This window comes from Amblyomma mixtum, chromosome 5 (genome assembly GCF_055824585.1).
Source record: "Amblyomma mixtum isolate Tamu chromosome 5, ASM5582458v1, whole genome shotgun sequence".
Lineage (NCBI taxonomy): Eukaryota > Metazoa > Arthropoda > Arachnida > Ixodida > Ixodidae > Amblyomma > Amblyomma mixtum.
The window spans coordinates 50,958,351-50,978,173 of record NC_143016.1 but is presented as its reverse complement, the minus strand read 5'-3'; positions in this window follow the sequence as shown (position 1 = coordinate 50,978,173).

The window sequence follows — 19,823 nt, the reverse complement described above, 5'->3', positions numbered from 1 at the left end:
CCGCAAGCTCTAACGAGAAAGACAAAGAGGCTTGCGCTCGCTGGCGCGATCAACGGGCAGCACATGCGTCAGCATAATGAAAGGTTGCGCAAGAGGCTAAGCGCAAGCTCCCAAGATAAGATGACCGTGCTTGTGCTCACAGGCGGCGATCAACGGGCAGAGCACATGCCAGTAAAGTGAGCCATGCGCGGAAGACCAACCGCAAACTTTAAAGAGAATGACGAAAGATCACTGCGGCGACCTACATTAGGAGAATGCGAAAGCACTGACGCCTCCTCGGAACTGTTCGCCTCTCTTTGCCCCCATTTATTATTTTATTTTTGTTTGTTATTTATTTCAGCAAATGAATTGCCGTAATTATCTCATGCTTTAATCTAAATATCGATTTATTTACTCAAACTATACTTTATTTTATCTCAATCAACCATTTTGGTTTTTTAAATTTGGCGCCGTGGTTGCCTTCCCGTCCACTTACTATATCCCCGTTAAGCCTATTCAACCGTCCAATAGTTTTTGCTGGCAATTAATTAACTAATTATTTTATGTCAATGAAACTTTTTGTTCGATTATCACTTATCAAATCTATTTCAATTCAATTCAAACCTTTTGTTTACTCTTTTGCCTATTTTTCCACTATTTTCTGTACATGGCTGTTTTCCCGTCCACTCACTTTATCGACGTCCGCGCTATTTAGACGCTTTTTCGACATTTCTGGCTCTAATTAATTAACTAATGATCCTATCGACATAATTGTTTTTGCGCTACATTCTCACATCATCCTGTTTCGATTACAACCACTGGTTTTTGCTACCTCTTCTGAGATAGTAACAACTGCGGCGGTCATGATTTGCAGACACGATTTGGTTACACACCCAGCTGACATAACCTAGAAGTGATTTCGCATTAGTAAGCTTGAACTCCTCGTCACGTTTATCTTTGTAGTTTGCGGTTGGTTTCAGGCGCATTCTTCGCTCTGCTTATATGTGCTCTGCCCTTTGATCACCGCCAGCGGCTATGCATTTTTACTCTTTTGAATTTTGTTCAGGGAGGCATCGTAGTAAAAGCCGGTTTGTTGTAAGCCTCTGTGCTTACCAAGGGCTTCCCTGAGGTCGGCGTCCGCTAACTCGTGATGCGATTGACTTTCCCGCTAATCGCAGGCCCGCCGTCTGCGGCGTGCGCTGAGGAAGCGCGGATATATGTTTGGCTTCAAGTTTGAGCCTCGGAAGCTGAACACATCTGTCATTCCTTGAACTTTTCCAGCCGAGGTCGCTTCTTTTTGGCAGCGCTTTACACTGCGGCGTTCTAAGAAATAGCATATTTCACTAATAGATAACCGGCGACTCTGAAGACGCAAGAAGTTAACGCCCCTCACTCTGCTGGAACGCGCCCTCTGCGCGCCATATTCCTAAATGTGGTCTACAAACTTCGAAAACGAGATTTTCGCTATGTTTTGGGGAATGACGGTTTTATGTAAAGTGTTAAACGTGAATCAAGTAAGCCGTCATGGCGGTGATCTTTTCTCCAGCAACTAAGAGTTAAGAACAGAGTTTAACTTCTACAAGGAAACCAGCTTTGGTGCTCGTTTCTTAAGCGCGGCTGCGAGAAATCACTGTTGCGTTTTTTTTAAACGAACGTGATCGGATAAGTAGATTTTGAACGTAAAGGCCGCAGTGGAATTTCTAAGCCAGTCGTCTTTACAAGCTGAGGCAATTCATATTATTTTAATAAAGCCAAAATTGTTCTTCACATTTTCAGAAAAGTTCTTGCTTTTCTTCCGTCCGATTTCGCAATTGTGTGCACGAAAGCAGTCCTACGCGCTAAACACGTGTTTACTGTATGAAAGAGAAAGGTATGTTATGAAAAAGGTTAGATTAAAGATTATTGCAAGCGAGAATTCCAGGATTCTGGTGTGCACCAAGGAAATGACTGGTTTCTTGCTTTTATTTTTCTAAGAAGCCTTATTTAACTCTTTTCATCCGACTGTTATTGTCTCTATCCATGTATGTAGATTATCTCGCCAGGAAGGGCAGGTGGCAGAGAGTGGCTTACAGGCCCAAGGTTAAACAACTAATCATGAGCGTTGGCACGACAGGCCAGCGCTATTAGAAACGCATCTGCGGTCGCAGGTAACCAACAGGAGTGTTGATATAAAATAGGGACGAGTTTGAAATCGCGAAGTCTTTATTTATAGGAAGGGGGGCACCGTTGCTAATGCCTCCAGCAGTCTCTGTGAGTGAAGTTTTGCAGCCGCAGCAAAGGAAAGGCAGAGTCCAACGACAAATATCCGGAGATTGAAGACCTTTTAATGCAGGGATGCCTTTACTGTATGCTTCTTTCCCTCGCCGTGTTCATGATTATTTTTTTTTCAGTGCGTTCAACCAACCATGCCGGTATAGGAATATCTGGATATATGCAGGGGAAAAATGTTCACTTTTAACAGGTTTCGTTAAAACCTTGGAAGCGCAGCCGAAAGCCTGTTTGTAGCATCAACGTAATCATTACAGTTTTTAATAATGAAACGACATATGCAAATGGTTTATTTACAATGAAAGCTCTCGGGACACTAAAGTCACCTTAAGAGTGGAGTGCGATGGTATTATATTTCACATCTATTGTAACTCTCTTTGTGCGTTAGTTTCTTTGCAACTGTCGTTCCAACAATCCCCATCTTATCTCTGCTAACTGCATCCGCTGCGCTATGACGATACCGAAATTTGCATATGCTACATTCTTTGTCATTTTTTATTTCGATTCTCTATCTAGATTGCTGCTCGAAATTAGATTCGTCACAACCCGGTGGGCTGGTTTTGACGATGTCCCAAGGTCACGTAACGTCACTCAAGCAATAAGTGAATTTCGTGACGCCGTACATCGGCGGCGTTTTGGTGCGACTCCCACTCCAATGCTATAGCATTAAAGAGAGAAGAACTTTACCGGCCTTACCTAACAAAATACATCCTAACAACCGCGCGCATGCAGAGATTAAAGTCCGGGATTCATAGATGTTAATTTTAAAGGTGAGGCAACTAAGGAACGTTAGAGAATACTGTTATAAATATACTTAAACTAATGGTTCATTCTTCTGATCAGTAACAAAATCTTGCGTTCAAAGGTTGTCCATCGCTCGGCATAGAGTAGTTAGGACACCCACAGAAAACGAATGCGAAACTACTCAACGGCAGCAAAGCCGTTAATAGCAATCAAATGGGAATCTGCAGAGCAGAGATATTTGTGTAGTATGATCTTTAAAGCAAAATATTGCGATGTATGAAAAAAAATGGCATTCATATAAACAACTTCCTGAGGAAAAATGCGCTCGTCCAGACTTTCAGGGTATGAAAAGCAAGAGAATACTTGCAGGCAATAGCAAGGGCATGTCAATCAGCAGTTCAGTAGTTCAATCGGCAGTTCAACCTTGCAATAGCGACAAATCTTCACTACACCATCATACAGTAAGCCATGGAGAAAACTTCACAAGTGCAGGACTTCTCGCTTGAAGTTGACGTTCATCAACTGGCCGCAAACCCGGGTCATGTCGAAAAGGAGTGGATATGGGTGTCTTCACTGACAATGAATGGTGTGTGCATGGCATGAATGAAACAAAATAAACAACAAAATTTAAGCTTACTGAGTAAATCTCGAAATTAAGCGCGAACTTCCAGCTTTTTTGCCTCTGCGCTTTCACCGTTTCTTAAATCCCTTCCATCAGGGATCTGTAATGCGTGCGGACAATGGACAGCCCACTGATGCCTTCTTGATTTGCCTCCATCGTAACGTCGCCGCCGAGACCGGGTTCGAACCCGGCGCTTCAGCCGCGTTTCGATGGAGGCGAAACGCAAAGGCGCTGGTGTCCTGGTCCTTTGCGAAGTCAGTGCGCGTTAAATATCCACAACTGTTCGAACTTATTCGGAGCCCCCCATCACGCCTCTATTCTTCTACTCCCACTTCCGCTACCTCGTGAGAGATATTCACCAAGAAGTGTGACAGTTACAGCGCTGTTCACTTCCTCAAGCATAAATTTTTTCATCCATGCCCTACGGCGGGGTTGAGGTGCCCAGCGGCATTATCATAAATACTGCGTCCTACGGCGCGGTTGAAGTACCCACCGGCATTAAAACAATTACTGCGTCCCACGGCGCGGTCGAAGTGCCCACCGGCATTAAAACAATTACTGCGTCTTACGGCGCGGTTGAAGTGCCCACCGGCATTAAAACAATTACTGCGTCCTTTACTTAAATAAAATGATAATATTTTGAAGGTTTGGCTGCTTTTTACTACCGTGTGCCGAACCCAAATGAAAATGAAGGTGGTACGACCGACAGCGTCAGAGTAAATACCCGTCTACTGAGCCAGAGTTCGAGATGCGAACCCGGCCGCAAAAAGCGCCCGTGTGCCATGCGATGTCAGTGCGTGTTAAATACCCCCAGGTGTCAAAATTGTTCCCTAGACCTCCACTACGGCATCTCTTTTCCCTTTCTCCTTTCACTCCCTACTTTAATTATACCTTCCAATACGGCGTGGTTGAGATGTTCACAGAGATGTGAGACAGTTACTGCCGCATTTACTTTTCGGGGTGCGTGCTGGGGCGGTCACGGGATCGGTGTGGGCGGATGTAAGCGACTGCATTGGGGGACGTCGAAGATACAGCTTTCGGTGTAAAAAGGAAAAATGATCGCGGTGTAGTCGCCGCCACGCTTTTTAATGGAAACAGAGGTCCAGAAATAGGATTTGAAGCAAACCTTCTAACTCGTTATTGTAAATGAAGTTAGACAAGTGTGTACCTTTGACAGTACATTAGTGGTCTCCACGACACGTTATGCTGATGCTTTTGCCTGTAGCCGCTTAATAGGGGTGAGGAATTCCGCAGGGTCTGATCTGAACGGGTATCATAAGTCAGTCGCGTAAAATGCAGGCTATGGCTGTGGATAATGTGGGAGGGGCAACGCTGACATAGCAGTTGCGCGGCCTCGGTCTAAAGGGGGGCTCGCTTGTTTATACAAGTGCCGAAAAATATTTCGCTCGAAGACGAAATGGAAACGGGGGGGGGGGGGGGGGAGAGATGGGGAACCTCCTTCTTTCTCGCCGTTAGCCCTAAAGGCACACCGTAAAAGAGTAGGTGTTATAAAAGTTCGGGCTCGTATACTGCGACAAAGGCACAGCACCAGTACCATCACCCGTCATCGTCCCAAGTAGAAAAATCACCGAGTACCTGAAGCTTCGCCAAGCAAGAAACTCGTGTGCGTAGCTGGATCAGAGCACAAGCTGAATGGGGAAGACGTTCTGCCTGGGAATCACATAAGCTTCTCTGTCACGCACATCTGAATTTTGTCCGGCATCATTTCTGTCTTGGGGCTCTACGTCCCTGATTTGATTCTCGTGGATGCAGCACTTCCTTTGAGCATGACATGCTCAGTGAGGCTCAGATGGTAGTATAGGATGACAGCTTGGCCCCTGATGGTCTGAGTTCATTTGCCATGGTATCGTTTGGCGGCAAGGAAGCTAGTAATCGTCTTTGGACAGAAATAGGCGACCAGATCATTTGTCAGCACTGCATCTACCAGGGAGTGTTCTTGCAAAAAGCTGCAGATAAAGTCCATCAGCGTAAGACAGGCCATGACTGCCTGTCTTACGCTGACTATAACTAAAAGCCTAACACTATACTCTAGCTAAACAGCTCATACCTCGTATCTTGCGGACTTCTCTAAAGTATACAGAGGGTAGTGCATAGGTAGATCCAACCCGCACGTCTTCAAAGGCGAGGTGTTACCATCAGCTGCCTGAAAAATGAAGATGCCCCCCACAGGGAGTAGCATATTGCCAAATGATATAGCTCAGAGTCAAAAGCGCATCCAAAAGCATAGGCAAAAGTTATAATGACGAGGAATGAGACAGCACAAAACTTTTTGATATTCTGGGGAACTGAGGAGCGTAGCTCGTCCTTGTGCAGATGTTTATTTTCGCGAACGGCTTTTAGGTCGACGCAACTCAGAAAAGAGTGGAGAAAGGTCGAGAGATCCTTCTGACAGCGTAGAAGCTCGCTGAGCTACGTAAGCCTTCCACTACCGGTCCCGAACATATTTGCGTCTGGAAATTGCAATTTCCCAGCGGCACGACTAGTCGCGCTCTAGCGTTGATGGAGACGGAGCGACGCAAGAGCCGACGTTCGACTCCGGCCTGCTGTCAGCGCTTCCGCAATAAGCGAGGTTGTTTTCGTTCCGGTCTTGGTCCAAAGATATTGGCGAGTGCCTGGGGTGCTATCGAAGCATCAGAAATGCCCCTGAGCGGTGTTGCTACATCTAGCGTCCTTGAAAATGCTAGCAACCTACTAGATGCTATATCCCGTGATTGGTACTAGCCAACTTCGTCCACAAGAAAGAGCAACAGCAAGCACGATTCGCGTGGAAAAAGTTGTAGACTCGTCCACGTTTTACGTCTTAGCGAAACGTAAAGATGGCAGTACGTTACTTATTTCACCAGGGGCATTGAGCCCTTCGGAGTGAGCAAGGTGCGTGAAAACCGTGTTGTTCTGTGTACACAAAAAATATATTGTGCTTTTGCCCTTAGAGAGGAATTGAAAGAAATGATTCTTATCAGGAAATGAAAGGCGCAGTAACTGTCTCAAATCTCAGTGGACATCAATCACGCCGTGAGGGAAGAGGGGAAGGTGGAACTTAGTTTCGCCTCCCTCAGAGCCACGCATGATCTATGAGGGACATTCCAGTGGTGTGCTATGGGCTTCTTTAATTAGCTTTAATGCTTCAACATAAATGGCATTTTGAGTTTTTTCTTAAATCTGACTCTTGTAGACGAGCCTAATTCACAAAATGTCTGTGTTCGTGATGAATATTTAGAGGCGAGAAATCATCTTTTAAATATAATGAATAATGAACGACACTAAAGACACAGGCTCGTGGCGCTGCATATTTATGTTTCTCGACGGCAGTACGCTGTTGTGCCTTCAAAATTATTTATCGCATCGCACAGCGGACTGCTTCTGGCACAATCTGGCAGGTACTCATTAATGCCTCCTCCACATTTAAAGCACGCACTGTCATTTAGACATTTCATACATAAAAAAAATCCGCTTTCAGATTTTTAGCTCACTGCTGTCCACAAGTAATCGATGTGGTAGAAAGACAAAAAAAAGTACAGAGTCTACGGTTCCATGGCTATTAACGCATACTCTTATGAAGAGCCCTTCCCAACTGTATATTATAATTACAACTTTTTCATCAATAAAAAAAAAGCCTGCAAGCTTAGCGCTTGTCCAAGGGAGATGAGTCTGGCGGACAGCGCAGGTTTTTTCGCTGTTTTCTGGTTAGCACATCCTCATCGGAAGGACGTACATCTAACTTGCTGCTGTTGCCTCCATTTTCCTTCTGGGCACACGCAGGCTTTTAAGTGACTTTTGAATTTTAAACAAACTTTGCCTTTATCTCTTTTATCTAAATATTTCTCATTACCTAGTTCTGGAAGCAGCCATTAAGTTAGGTTTAGCTTAAAATTGAGCCCGCGCTACAAAGACAGAAAGTGAGCGCCATTCGCTTTTGCTTTTTGGCAACAGCGGCTGATGCACTATAGTGGTGAGAGAGCACTGACGTAGGATGAAATGCGACATCCCATTCAGTTAAACGGGAGTACATTCAGCAGATGAACCACCTAGACCCGAAAAGTCTGTTTATATCTGAGAAACGTCCCGCTATGCCGTTGCTAGTGGACGCAAGTTCCTTTTTTCCTTTTTTTCCTTTTTCCTTTTTCCTTTTTTCAATCGTCTCAGGCACCTGCGTAGTTTAAAGGTGTTCTTTCTGGCGAAGTATGCGCTTGCAGTGTGGTGTACATGCTTTCACGTCCTGAACAGAAGCTTTGTGCACCGAACAAAGGCACGAGGTATCATACGCATTGTCGGACGCGGGTCGCCAAGGCACCGGTACTGCAACCGGGATGACGTGAAACTCGGGCCTGTTTTCTCGAAGTGTTCACTATGTGGACATATCCACTTCGGTTGTCTCCGACTGGTTGGAGCCCAAAATGCGGAAGGGATGGCTCCATGACGGCGGCTCACCGGTAGTTTTGTGTTACGCCATCCTCTTCATTGACTACTGAATCGGTAGTTGTAGTATAAGAGGGAATATTTCAAATCTCCTACTGTAAACAGCTACCATTTCTTTGAAATGGCTTTCAAGAGCAAGAATAGGCTGCTCAGTTTGATTTAGAGGCTGAGGTAAATTCCCAACTGACGTGACACGAGACGATGGCCGTGGTGTTTGTTCTCCTTTTTTTTACCGGCCTGCCCACTGCCGGTCTCGACGCGCGCGCTAAGATAAACGAAACCTCGCCCTTTTTGATTGATCCATCTGCGCCACACTTGAAGTGTACATACCATGCTTCTTTCTATCCACGAAAAAGTAACAGCTGCCGCCTTAGCTGCTTCTCCTTTCGATTAGCGCTTGTTTATTTTTTCACGACATTTTCAGTGTTGTCTGTAGTAATCCTTACGTCAGCGGGTGTAGATTTTTTCCTACTACCTTTCAGAAAATGTGTTCACTAGATGACTTCGTGAACAATACCGCTCACGAATTAAACATTATGTAACCTTGCAGCTATGTCTCGCCTGGGGCCTTGCTGCTAAGAGCCGGCACTGTACCTACGAAAACGACATCGATTCCACCTAATAAAAAATGCCAGTAAATCCTCTACCGCATGTGTTTTCCCTGCATATTGACGTCATACCGCTTCACAAGCAAAAGCTGCTTCCAGGACAGCTGCCTAAGTACAGATTGTTGTTCCAATGGGACTACCTTCTTCGGTTTTAATGCCAATTTTACGTCCAGACTATGAACGTCACCGACTGTCGGGAGAAGGCCGAGGATCGGAAGGTACCAGGCCTCACAATTGCTGTACGTTACTAGGGCCAAATCAACAAACAATTGAAGAAGCGCACGTTTGAAGTTCCTCAGGAGCTGTTCGCGTTTGAAGCCGTCACCAAAATAACAGGTTCCGCAAAACCTTAGTTCAGAAACCTTCCGTTCGTGAAAAGCGCCTCACGGACTCCGAATGCAGACTCGGCCCTCGCGTCATGACTGTACTTTGACCGTTGTGCCACCACTTCATCGATTACAATGCATGACGTCAAGTACACTATCTCCGACGTCCGAATGCCTAACGAGACACAAAGTAGCCGCTATTCCTTCTCGCTTTGGTGTGCATCATCCGGCTGCTACACGCATCCTTGCAGAAAGGGCTGCACTGGAAAGGGGACGCCTTTTGCTGGACTTGAGGCCTCGAAGACAGCGCAGCGGGCGCCACCCAACATGGTGAAGAGAGCTCTCTACGAGGGCACTCAAAGGCAGACCTGCACAGTTCGATCGCCCGCAAGTGCGGAAGTACGGCTGTGCGGTGTCGCTGTACGAAGGAGTGCGCTTCTGACGCGTGCATATCGCTCGATTTCTGTCCACGTCGTCTTTTCTGCTGCTTCTCTTCTTCCTGGAGCGACTGCAGCAAACAACCCCTCTCTTTGCAATACTCCTTCATGTCTCTATATTGAAGCCTGGGACGGTAGCATTCAGATGCGGTTTCTCTGTAATACAGCGTTAACATGCATGTTTATTTTTCTTAATAGAAACTGACCTTCAGCGACTTCACGTAAGCTCATACTATCTCGAATACGTGTGATGATCACATCGTAGTTAATAATAACCATAATATACAAGGCTCGGTCAAAAAGTAACGCGCTATACGCTTTTGTACGTAGAGGCATTGGTTCTTTATAACATATCCAGTACCTAATTCTTGCTTCCTCTTGTTTTCACGCATCCATATTTGGTGAACATGACACCCTACTACGCCGATGTGCAGGGTTCGAATTCTTATACAAGTCTCGTACAACACGGCAATATCAATTGGTTGTAAGCTGCTGCCAATCTGTGGGGACAACACAATGAATCGAGAAATGTGTTTCGATGTGTGGAGATTTTTTGTATGATGTTTACAATATCCAGGTCTTGACACGTTTAGGTAGTCTGTCAAGCGCCACAACACATGGAGACGTATAAGACGTTGATGAAATGATTCAAAGTCAGAGATGGATCCCTACGAGACAAATCACCGAACACGCAGGTTTGGCAGAAGGTTCAGTATCAACGCTAATCTTATGATTATGACACAGAAAAATTTGTGCTCTCTGTGTTCCACGGCTCTTTGCAAGAGAGATAATGCAAATAAGAAACAATGTGTGGAATGACTTTCTGCAAAATTTATAAGGGGATTGTCCCCACTATTTTCATCAAGAGATTCACGAAGCTATCTGATTTCCATCTGTTTGAATAATTGTACGCGCATCTGCGCGGCATATAGGTTAGGTTTGACATCGAATTCATGGAGTGCGTGAAAAGATGGTCTAATTACCAACTTGAAGTATTAGGAGCGTACATTCTTGTCACTGAAACAAAGGCGGCTGGAGCGCAGTGATTAAAATGGATCAAACATTCAGTGGCATTTCCAAAGGATCAAAGCGCCAACGCTTCTACCTGAAAACTTCATTTCTCTATTGTTTACCAGTGCCGAGCTATAATGGATTGTGCGGTAGGCTTTGACCGACCTCTATTTTCGGAGGTGGAATTGCACGCTTTACCCTGCATATTTTTGCCTTCTCCATGCGCGCAACTTGTGTCTGGTAATTTTTTACCTACGCTGAGACTGGTTGGGGCCTTTTCAGTATAACTAGTATTAAGAAAATAAGAAAAAATTCTGTGCACTTTATTTAGAGCACTTTTACCCGGACATAAGGAACAAAAATCCCTATAGGCGCAAGTATTGTTTGTGCAAGGGCAACAAATCGCCACTCTAAGCTTAATTTCCTACGAAAAAAAAATCAGGGGTACTTTAAGGACGACACTGCAGAAATCCTACCACGTTCTCGAGCTTACCTTGAGGTGACATAAGGTAAAAATTACTACCTTCCATACGGGTGTAAACTGTTTCCAAAATTATTTCGTACATTGCACCATAGTCTACCGAAGAAATTTAACTAATGACGTTGTACATGCATCGATATAACTTTGTGCTGGTCATATTTAGACGGGTGAACATAAATATTTGTAATATATTAGTTTTATAACAACCTTTTTTATGCATTTTAAGGTTGTTTACGGTCCAATCTGCATCCAGTATACATTGTATAATTAGTGTTTTGCCATTACCTACTTTTTACCAGCCTGCTAAAATCAACATCCGGTTAATGCAGCAATAATTAGTCATTAACTAAATTATCAGGACGACCATGCTCCCTTCAGCTCTTTCTGGCATCCCAGAAATAGGTGGGCGTAAAAGTATACATGTGCGGTTTTATGTATGTGCAAGCTTTTGCAATGTATCTCTGATGTTTGTTATGAGCGAAGCAATAACGCTGAATATTTAGACATAATTTTTAGAGTTATTACTTTGCTCAAGTATCATCGAGCATGGCGGCATACAGAAAGCCGCTTACACCTAACTTCTTCGGATGTGTCAGATAACACGTCATGCAGTTTTACCCAAAAGCGCTACCAGCTGCCACTTGGTGGATCGCCCCTCTACAATTCCATTCGTAAAGCTGCGGTTCTACGTATTCCCGCTCTTTGATTGCAAAATAACAATACAAGCCTGGATCATCTCTTTCATGGTCTGAAGAAATATTTGCAGTGGAATCCCATCGTTTTCCCGAACAGCCAGAGTTAGTCAACGCATTAGCCATAGTTATAGTCACAATGGCTCATCCTAACAATTGGTCTGCCAACTTTTACCACTGCCATGACAACACTAATGAAGGTGCTTTCATCACCGCTGCCTTACTCCTCCCCCAAATCTCGTACGTGAAGACCAAATGCAGTTATGTACGGCTGTCGTAAAGCAGATGGCGAAAGCGAGTACTTTCAGAGGCAGGGCACAAGCTTCATAGCGTCACATGACTGACAAACCTGATGTTGGGCACTCCACCCAACCTGCTCACGTCTTCAGGCGGAAGCTTAGTCTGCGGCTGACATGGATTAATCTGATTGCGCTATCTCGAGACACTAGTGCGGCTTTCGACAATTTCAAGCGCTGTGATGAAACGTTGGTGACGCCGCTTAGCTTCTACTTTTGTCTGCGTAAGAATGCTGGTCACAAAACTAAAAGAAAGCGCTTCTCCGCTGAGTGCAGCTAATGAGAAACACGGGTGGCATTTCTCTATTTTTAAACTTTCTACGTACAAGGCTGTGTCAACTGCGGAAGGACACATACAAGTTCAGCGTAAGACAAATACATTATTACGCATCTTTCGCCCGAATACATTCAGCTTACTGAACAACACTAGGCTGTCATCATTTTTGAGATTACAGGCAAGCGTTCAACAAGCAAAAATCCTCAGTTACCAACGCTGTCAAACGCATAACAGAATCGGCGAACCATTTCTTTGGTCGGACTGGAGTGAGGTAGCATAGTAGTCGCTATTTTGAGCACCGAAATATGTTTTGCTAAGGATGGGGTTTTGCTACCTTCACAAAACGCCTGTACCGGTACTGCTTTGTGGGAACACTTGATACCAGCTGAAGTTTGTTATAGTGCACCGAATTTTAGGTATGTACTGCCATGCCGCGAATAGGTCCTGCACCTCAAATAGAAGGGATCTGTAGGTAGTGGTTGAAATCAGGCCAGCCGATATTTAAGGTGCGTTCGCTTGGCGTGCCGCCGTAATATGCAGTAATATTGCACCATCGATCGACGGACTTTGTTTAAAGCTGAAAACTGGTCAATATATTTTCCGCTAAGACTTGTCTACTTTGGTGCTGGCTTTCTGGCGGTGTGAACGATATCATCGACTGTGGGCCGTCGTCAGCATGCCTCAGCACGTCGAGAAAAAAAATGGGATACTACTAGACTTATGAGTCATGCCGTTGTTTTCACCCATTGCAACAGCTATCCTTGCACAGTAAGAAAATCGGTCTTGTTGGTTCAAGCATGTACTTTGACGCGCACTAAAAAAACATAGTTTCGGTAATACGGGCAGAACCATCCGGAGGGCGACTTAGAAATAATGGAGTGACATACCAATCAACCTGCGTAGAGTTATGATAGACTGCACGCTTGTGTGCTCTGTACGGCGCTTTCGGGCTGACGTTGATGCGTACTTTAGCGCCGACAAGACCGTTTTGAGGGTAATTGCAATCGCCTGTCAAGAAATTATCGGTATGAATTCTCACGCAGTGAATGGGCTAGCATGTATGTATGTTTAATACTGCCTAAACGAAACGAAATTTAGGAGGCGGTTATAAATTTCAAGAGAAGGAGAAAGATGAGCGACAGTTGTGCCTGTGCGTCAGGAATACATGCATTGCTAACCTGTACCAGCTCATCCCGAAGAGCAGTACAGCGAGGGGCGCGTTTCTTGCGCACAAACTTTAGGTACGGGGCAGCTACGTATTTTTTTTTGTTAGCATACAAATCGCAGTTCAAATCGAGAAACACAACGATATCATGGAGCGCTTGTGTTGGTCGTAATCTGTTCCTGATATCTGCTGTCGAAAATAATGTGTCGACATCATAAAGATACATGACTGTTCTCTTTATTTAGGACTGCTGTGAACTAAATAAGAAAGTTTTTATAGCCATATTTTGCGTATCCCGCCTACACTAAGTGCACCGTTATTATATTCTTCGTTCCAAGCGAGACTGCGCCATTTGGTTTACTTTTAAAAGGTCGCTGTCTGCCTAAACAAGTGCGGGTAAATTTATGCCAGGCAAGTTGCGCCGTCTCGTCATATGCTACAGCCTTTGCTAATGCCACTATGTCTGTTTTTAGATTGCCACTTGCGTACTTCGTCTGCGATAACCCAAACCTAATCAAATTAATCATTACTGGAATATATTGCAGCAGTCCCCGGTCAGTTTTCTTTCCAGCAAGATTTCGTACTTCCTTCATTGTCCTTATCGTAACGCTCCGATGTTTTTTTTTTAAGAAGTCTAAAACATCATAAACATTTTGGTTAGGCGAAAGCTGGCCGTTTCAGCGTGTAAGAAAGGGAAAAGCGGAAAACCATACAATGAAGAAAGCCAACACGAAGCAATCCCGTCAAGAGAGGCGATGCAGTTGTCTGAGCTTCGTTAGACGCTGGCCATGGAGTTCATTATAATGTCTTCCCTTTTCGCGGCGGTTCCTAATTCGGCAGTTTGAGTCAGGCTTACAAGCGCCGCGAAAAGTGGAGGCGACGTTATTACAGCCAACTGTGGCGAAAAATGTAGCGAAAGCGTCCGTGACCTTTTAGAACGGAAGAAAAAACGTGACACAAGCCACGGCTATGACCCTTCAGAGTAGTCGCGTGGGCTTAATTTATGCGATTACCTAAAGGTCTCCTTTGTTCTGCCATATATTCTGCGCATTAAGTTGGTTAACGTAGATGGTGGCGTGCGTTAACTGACTAAAGGAACTTTTTTTTTCAGCTGTGCTTTGCAGCTTCACTTTGTTAACAGAGATGTTCGCGTGGAGTACGAGTAGTAGTAGTCAGTTGCTAATGCCGCAGCAGCACGCGATGAATATTGCGCCAAACATTAGGTGAGTTCTTAAAGAGTACTTTGCCCTTTACAGTATATTTGCAACGAGGAGAAGTTATGAACGATGACTACCTCGAAACAACTTTTTATTTAGGCAAACAAAAAAAACCGGTGCCTATTCAAACGCAGTGTTCTAAAGAGTGAGCAATCACAGTTGTATTTCGCCTACTCATCCTGTCATGCGATTTACAAGGCGTGCTACCGTCAGCAACTTAGGGCACTAAGAGAACAGCTAAATGATGCACCGAGTGCAGACCTTTATGGGTAGAAGATCTTTATGCAGACCTTTATGGTTCATATATGTATAACGACTAAAAGTCACGTACTGCTGCTTAGGCACAGTCAGCAATGCGGCCTACTTCATAGATAACGTAGTTATTACTGATTCGCAGCCTTTCAGTCGCTCCTTTGTTCCTCTTTTCGTCGAGACAGAGTGCACGTTGCGCTGTCCTTTGCGTAGACGGGAGGAGGATGGAGGAAAGTGCGCTCAGCGAACTTTTATGACATACGTGACAGTCAAAGGGCCTCGCACTACGTAAAAAGACGTGCTGCACGTGGGCTGCCGAGCTCGAAAGTGCTGGCCCCTCCTGGCGCCTTCGTTTTTCAGACTCGCTCATTAGTGGCAAACGATGTCGTTTGCAGAAAACGTAATTGTCCGAGAATGGCGCTCCAACAGCAGCAGCAAAGCAAAAAAAAAAAGAGATTAAGAAGAAAAGAAACAACAAAGAAAAAAGCTAAGAAGTGCCCATCAAGAAAACGAGACCACGTAACTCGCGGCAGAAAGGCCTAGCCACGCTGATATGCGACCGAAACAACTAGAAACGCGGACTGACCTTTCCTCGGGGAAAAAAGAAAGGAGCATCGGGAAGGGAAAAGAAAAGAGGAAAGTAGATAAAGAAATGTTAACGTCACTTACACGGGGGACTGCTATTCTGCTCCCTAGCTCTGTACTTTCCCGCACCTCCATTTGCAGGTACGGTTGTTTCTCGTTTTCTTTCATCTGCGCCCGTGTACGGTTTGCTTGTCGCCAGCTGCTGCAGCACGGCCGTGCGCAAATGCCCCCGCGGCGAGCTAAGTCGTTTCCAGGTGCGAAAATTGTTTTCGCTCGGGCCTCATTTCACCTTTGGTCAGGTCGACCTCGGCCGTGCGTTATTTTGCGTTGCGTTTCTGCCGCTCGCTGCTCGGTTCATTTGGCAGGAATTCGGCCGCTACCACGAAAAGGCCGCGCCTGCACGCGCCAGTGGCCGTTGCGTAGTGTTTTCCGTGGTATACTGCGGTTAATTTCTAACTTACCCCGCTTGCTTCCTTATCGCGACCTCGCTGTTCGCGTTGGGTTAGAATGACATGAGAGGAAATGTGAGTGTTATGCCCTCAGATGAAGCAACCTGTTTTTTTTTTTTATTTCTTGTCCCCTTTCGCTAATAGTTGCTCTGTGCACAATGCGTGAAACCCTGCTGTCGTGTGGTATTCACGCAGCAGAAATTTATTCGAGTGGGCGAAGAAGTGTTTCAGAGAGCTAAGAGAAATTCCGGAAGCAATAGCTGTGAGGCGCTGACTGAGGCTCCAGACGCATGGCTTTGTTCTAATCTTGGATGTGAAAAAGGAAGTTGAAAAATTCTAAGTTTCTCAAAGAGTGAGTGTGCGGGGGGGGGGGGGGGGGGGGGGAGTGGGTGGTTGGTACAACATTTCTTGAATGGGTCATCGTTGCGCAGTTTGTATGTTTAAAGAATGTCAGTTTCTGCGCACCACTCCAGTGGGCAAACTCTTTTCTCGGCTGAGCTTCACACCACTCAGGCACCTGGAGTTGATTTGAGGAAAACCTCTTCCTTTTTCTCAAGCCAGCATTAGGAGTAGCCCAGCACCACTTCCACATATGGGTCAGGCCTCCCTCGATTACATGTTGGCATGCAGAACGGGTGAAGCAGTATTGGGCATTGAGGCCTCCTATTGGGCGGCAGTGCTTCTCTCTGCATTTGTGGACAGCAAGCGCAGGCTTGACACAAAGTTGGTCCGCTTTTATGGGTTCCCAGCATGTTTCGGGGGCTTTTTGCAATGAAGCTAATATTCTGTCTTATATCCGTCTAATATATCCGTCTAAGCTAATATCCGTCTGCGAAATGAGATTTCTACGTCATTTTTCGACATTAGGTAGCTTTAGCCGAACATTTCCAGTTACGCTTACCAGATAGGTCGGAGCGCCGCTAATGGCGAACCGAAAATGTTCCAGCTAACCGTTCTGGACGGACGGATGAACGGGTAAATCCTATTGGAATCCCATTTGATTCGGTGCGGCGGCTAGTGTCTCCTTGCGTAGTAAATTGAAGTGACTGTTTTGTTTCTTTTCTTTTTCTTTGTCTCTTGCATATCGGTGTCATGTTGCAGTCACAAATAACATTAGTGAGACAAAAGGATCAAATTTCAGTCATTATAACCTAATCAATTTCACCCCAGCTGTTCAAAAATTTGCGCATGTTATGTGGACACACTTATTTAAAGGACTCCAAGTGAAGTGACACCTATGTCAGAAACCAAGGGTAGACAACATACTAATAACCTTAGAGTAAGCCCTCTATATAAAATCCAGCATTTAAGATCTAATTACGCAGCGTCTTAAGTGCACGAAAACGCACCCTGCAGTGAAAAATTTCGTTAGCAATAAAATCTTATTTCTAATTTCTAAGGCAGGTTTGAAAATGAACCCAGGCATTGTTCAGAAACTGCATTGTTAATTCTGAGCGCGCGGTTAGCCATCGCACATATGGTAAGAATTTTGTGAAAAAGAAAAAAGTCATGGCATCATGCCTGTTTTCCTCGCTAAGCTACCTCGCCTCACCCAACTTAAAACGCCTCAGTGACCGCCCTATCAACCAAAGGTGATGCTGAAATATGTGCATAAGCAATGAAGGATTCAACGCTGCCTATTACTATAAATGCTCTGCGTTAATTAAAATTTCTTCCTTCCTTCCCTCATTAGCGCGGCTGTCTCGGACGAAAGAGTTCTGCGCTAACTGGGAAGGAAATTTTCGCGCTCGGCGGCACATGCCTCGACTCGAGCCAACCGCGTGGCTTCCATTCTAGCGCAGGCGCGGCGTCAGGGTCCTCAGGGAGCCTGTTCGCAGCAAAGAGCGAGCTTTCGGGTCCCGAAGTCTACCGACACGAGGCCGGGGGTAGGAGGGGACCAACGGTGTGGCAAGAACACGGTAGGGAGTCTCGGCGGTGAACAAAGAAGGCAGAGACGGCGGTTTCTGGAACGTGAGAACTGCGTCTTGTAGGTCCATGTGCAGCGCTCGTAAGCAAAAGCGAAAACGGTTTCGAAGTTCTGTACAGCTCAGACCACGCAGTTGGTTCGATGTGCCCGTGCTGCCTTCCATGATTCGCTGCGCCTGAGCACAGCTGGAAAAGTTGGCAGCTCAACTATTATTTCTTATCGTGGCACTCCCACGAGAATTTCCAACTCTCCTAACAGAGTGAGGCCGTTCCAGCGTTTACGAGGATGTCTAATGAAGCCGCATTGATTTTTTTTTTCATTTTTTCGAAGTGATATGCTCCGAGAATACTTTAGCTGATGACGTATTCATAAAGCAAACTCTGCGAAGGAGTATTCTAAACGTGTCAGACAGGGACTTTTCTGGTGCCATGCAGGGACGGAGACTGTTTCTGGATACCCGTTAACTTCTTTCGCTTGAATCCTTTTGTGCAAATGACGATGCGGTCAGGGTGTGGGACTGAAGATCGCGGAAAACCCATCCGCTTTCAGGCTTTCGCCACTGTGCCTAATGAGACAGGGGGAAGCGCAGAGATGCACTGAGGGTCCGCTCTTGCTGATTTTTCAGACTTGATTCAGCACGCACTGTCATTTGACATCAGAAATATTTCAGCGCGAGCGTAGCATATGTTTCTGACAAGTTGTTTTTGCTTTTGTTCACAACTGGCTGTTGTCCGGCTTAAAAGCACGTTGACGACTTCGAAATAGATCGTAACTTCGGCATTTACTACGTTGCTGTATGTCGCGTCTGCGACACAGCTTCGGGTCAATTATTAAATGGGCCAGAAAACGCCAATTGTGCACAAATCCATCATTTTTTTTTCACCCTTTTCTCACTGATTTACTCGTAAACATGCTTATCACTCCTCTTATATGAGAAGACTTGTCAATGGCAGCATTCTTTGTGCACTGGCGAAAGCGGTAGAATCTGGCAAACTATGCAGAGAAGAAGGAAGAGATTGGAAGAAACGGTGTAAAAAAACACAGAAGCATCAGAGACGAGGCGGAACTTATCAAGGCCCCTTTAATCCTACGTGCTGAAGAAAGCGGGAAAAGGCCCCTGCTTCCCCCGCAGCAAACAACGACTGTAGGTAGTGTTAAGTATGGTTAGTAATGGAATTACTTCAGAAATAGTTGGCTCTTAATTGACAGGAAACTTTGCTTGCTACATAACGTTTCCTTTCACACGCGTTGGGTCGTTTTGCCTACCTAGGATTTTCTTGATTGACTTCTTCACCTCACCGCCGGCTCTGTGAGAGTTTGCTCGGTTCTATTACGCGCACCTATAAATCGAGGCAGAGGCTCAATATGTTAGAAACTTTCCAGCGCACACATCACAGGGACACTGCGCTGGAAATTTTCCAACATGCCGTACCAACTCGCTCGAATGTCTGTTTTACTAGAGGCTCAATAGTCGCCCTTCCTGAAGGAATCACGTAAGCTTCCGATCCCAATCATAAAGACGGTGGGAGCAGAACAATGGACAGTACTTGTGACGAAACAATTCTTTGTTCCTCTTCTACTTGCGCTTGGGGTGTTTATGACACCTTCGGACGTCCTGCTGCGAAGAGTCGCGGCAGTCAGGGCCGCCTGCATGCCATGGTAATTACCAAGCTCTGTCTCCGGCTTCTGTGCACAGTGCGTTTTCTTGTACATATCTATTATTCTGCAACTACATTGAAGCGGGTTGTGCTTATGAGGCTGTGTCATTGTCGGGGAACGCCAAAAGCGTTCCCCGCTGGTTTTCTAAGGCAGTCTTAACGGCTCGATGTGACTATGGAAACACTTTAAAAGAAAGCTTTTGCCTTAAATAAAATAAATATATAAATGCATCAGAAGAAAGGACCATTACCTTCAAAATTCCCATAAAAGTAGGCAACAATTTCCCAACTTTCAAAATTTTTGTTCGAGAATGTTTGACATGGACATGAAAGCTCCAGCAGTAATGGAAGTTCTAGCTCGCAATTAATTAGCAGCGTATCTGTTAACTAGA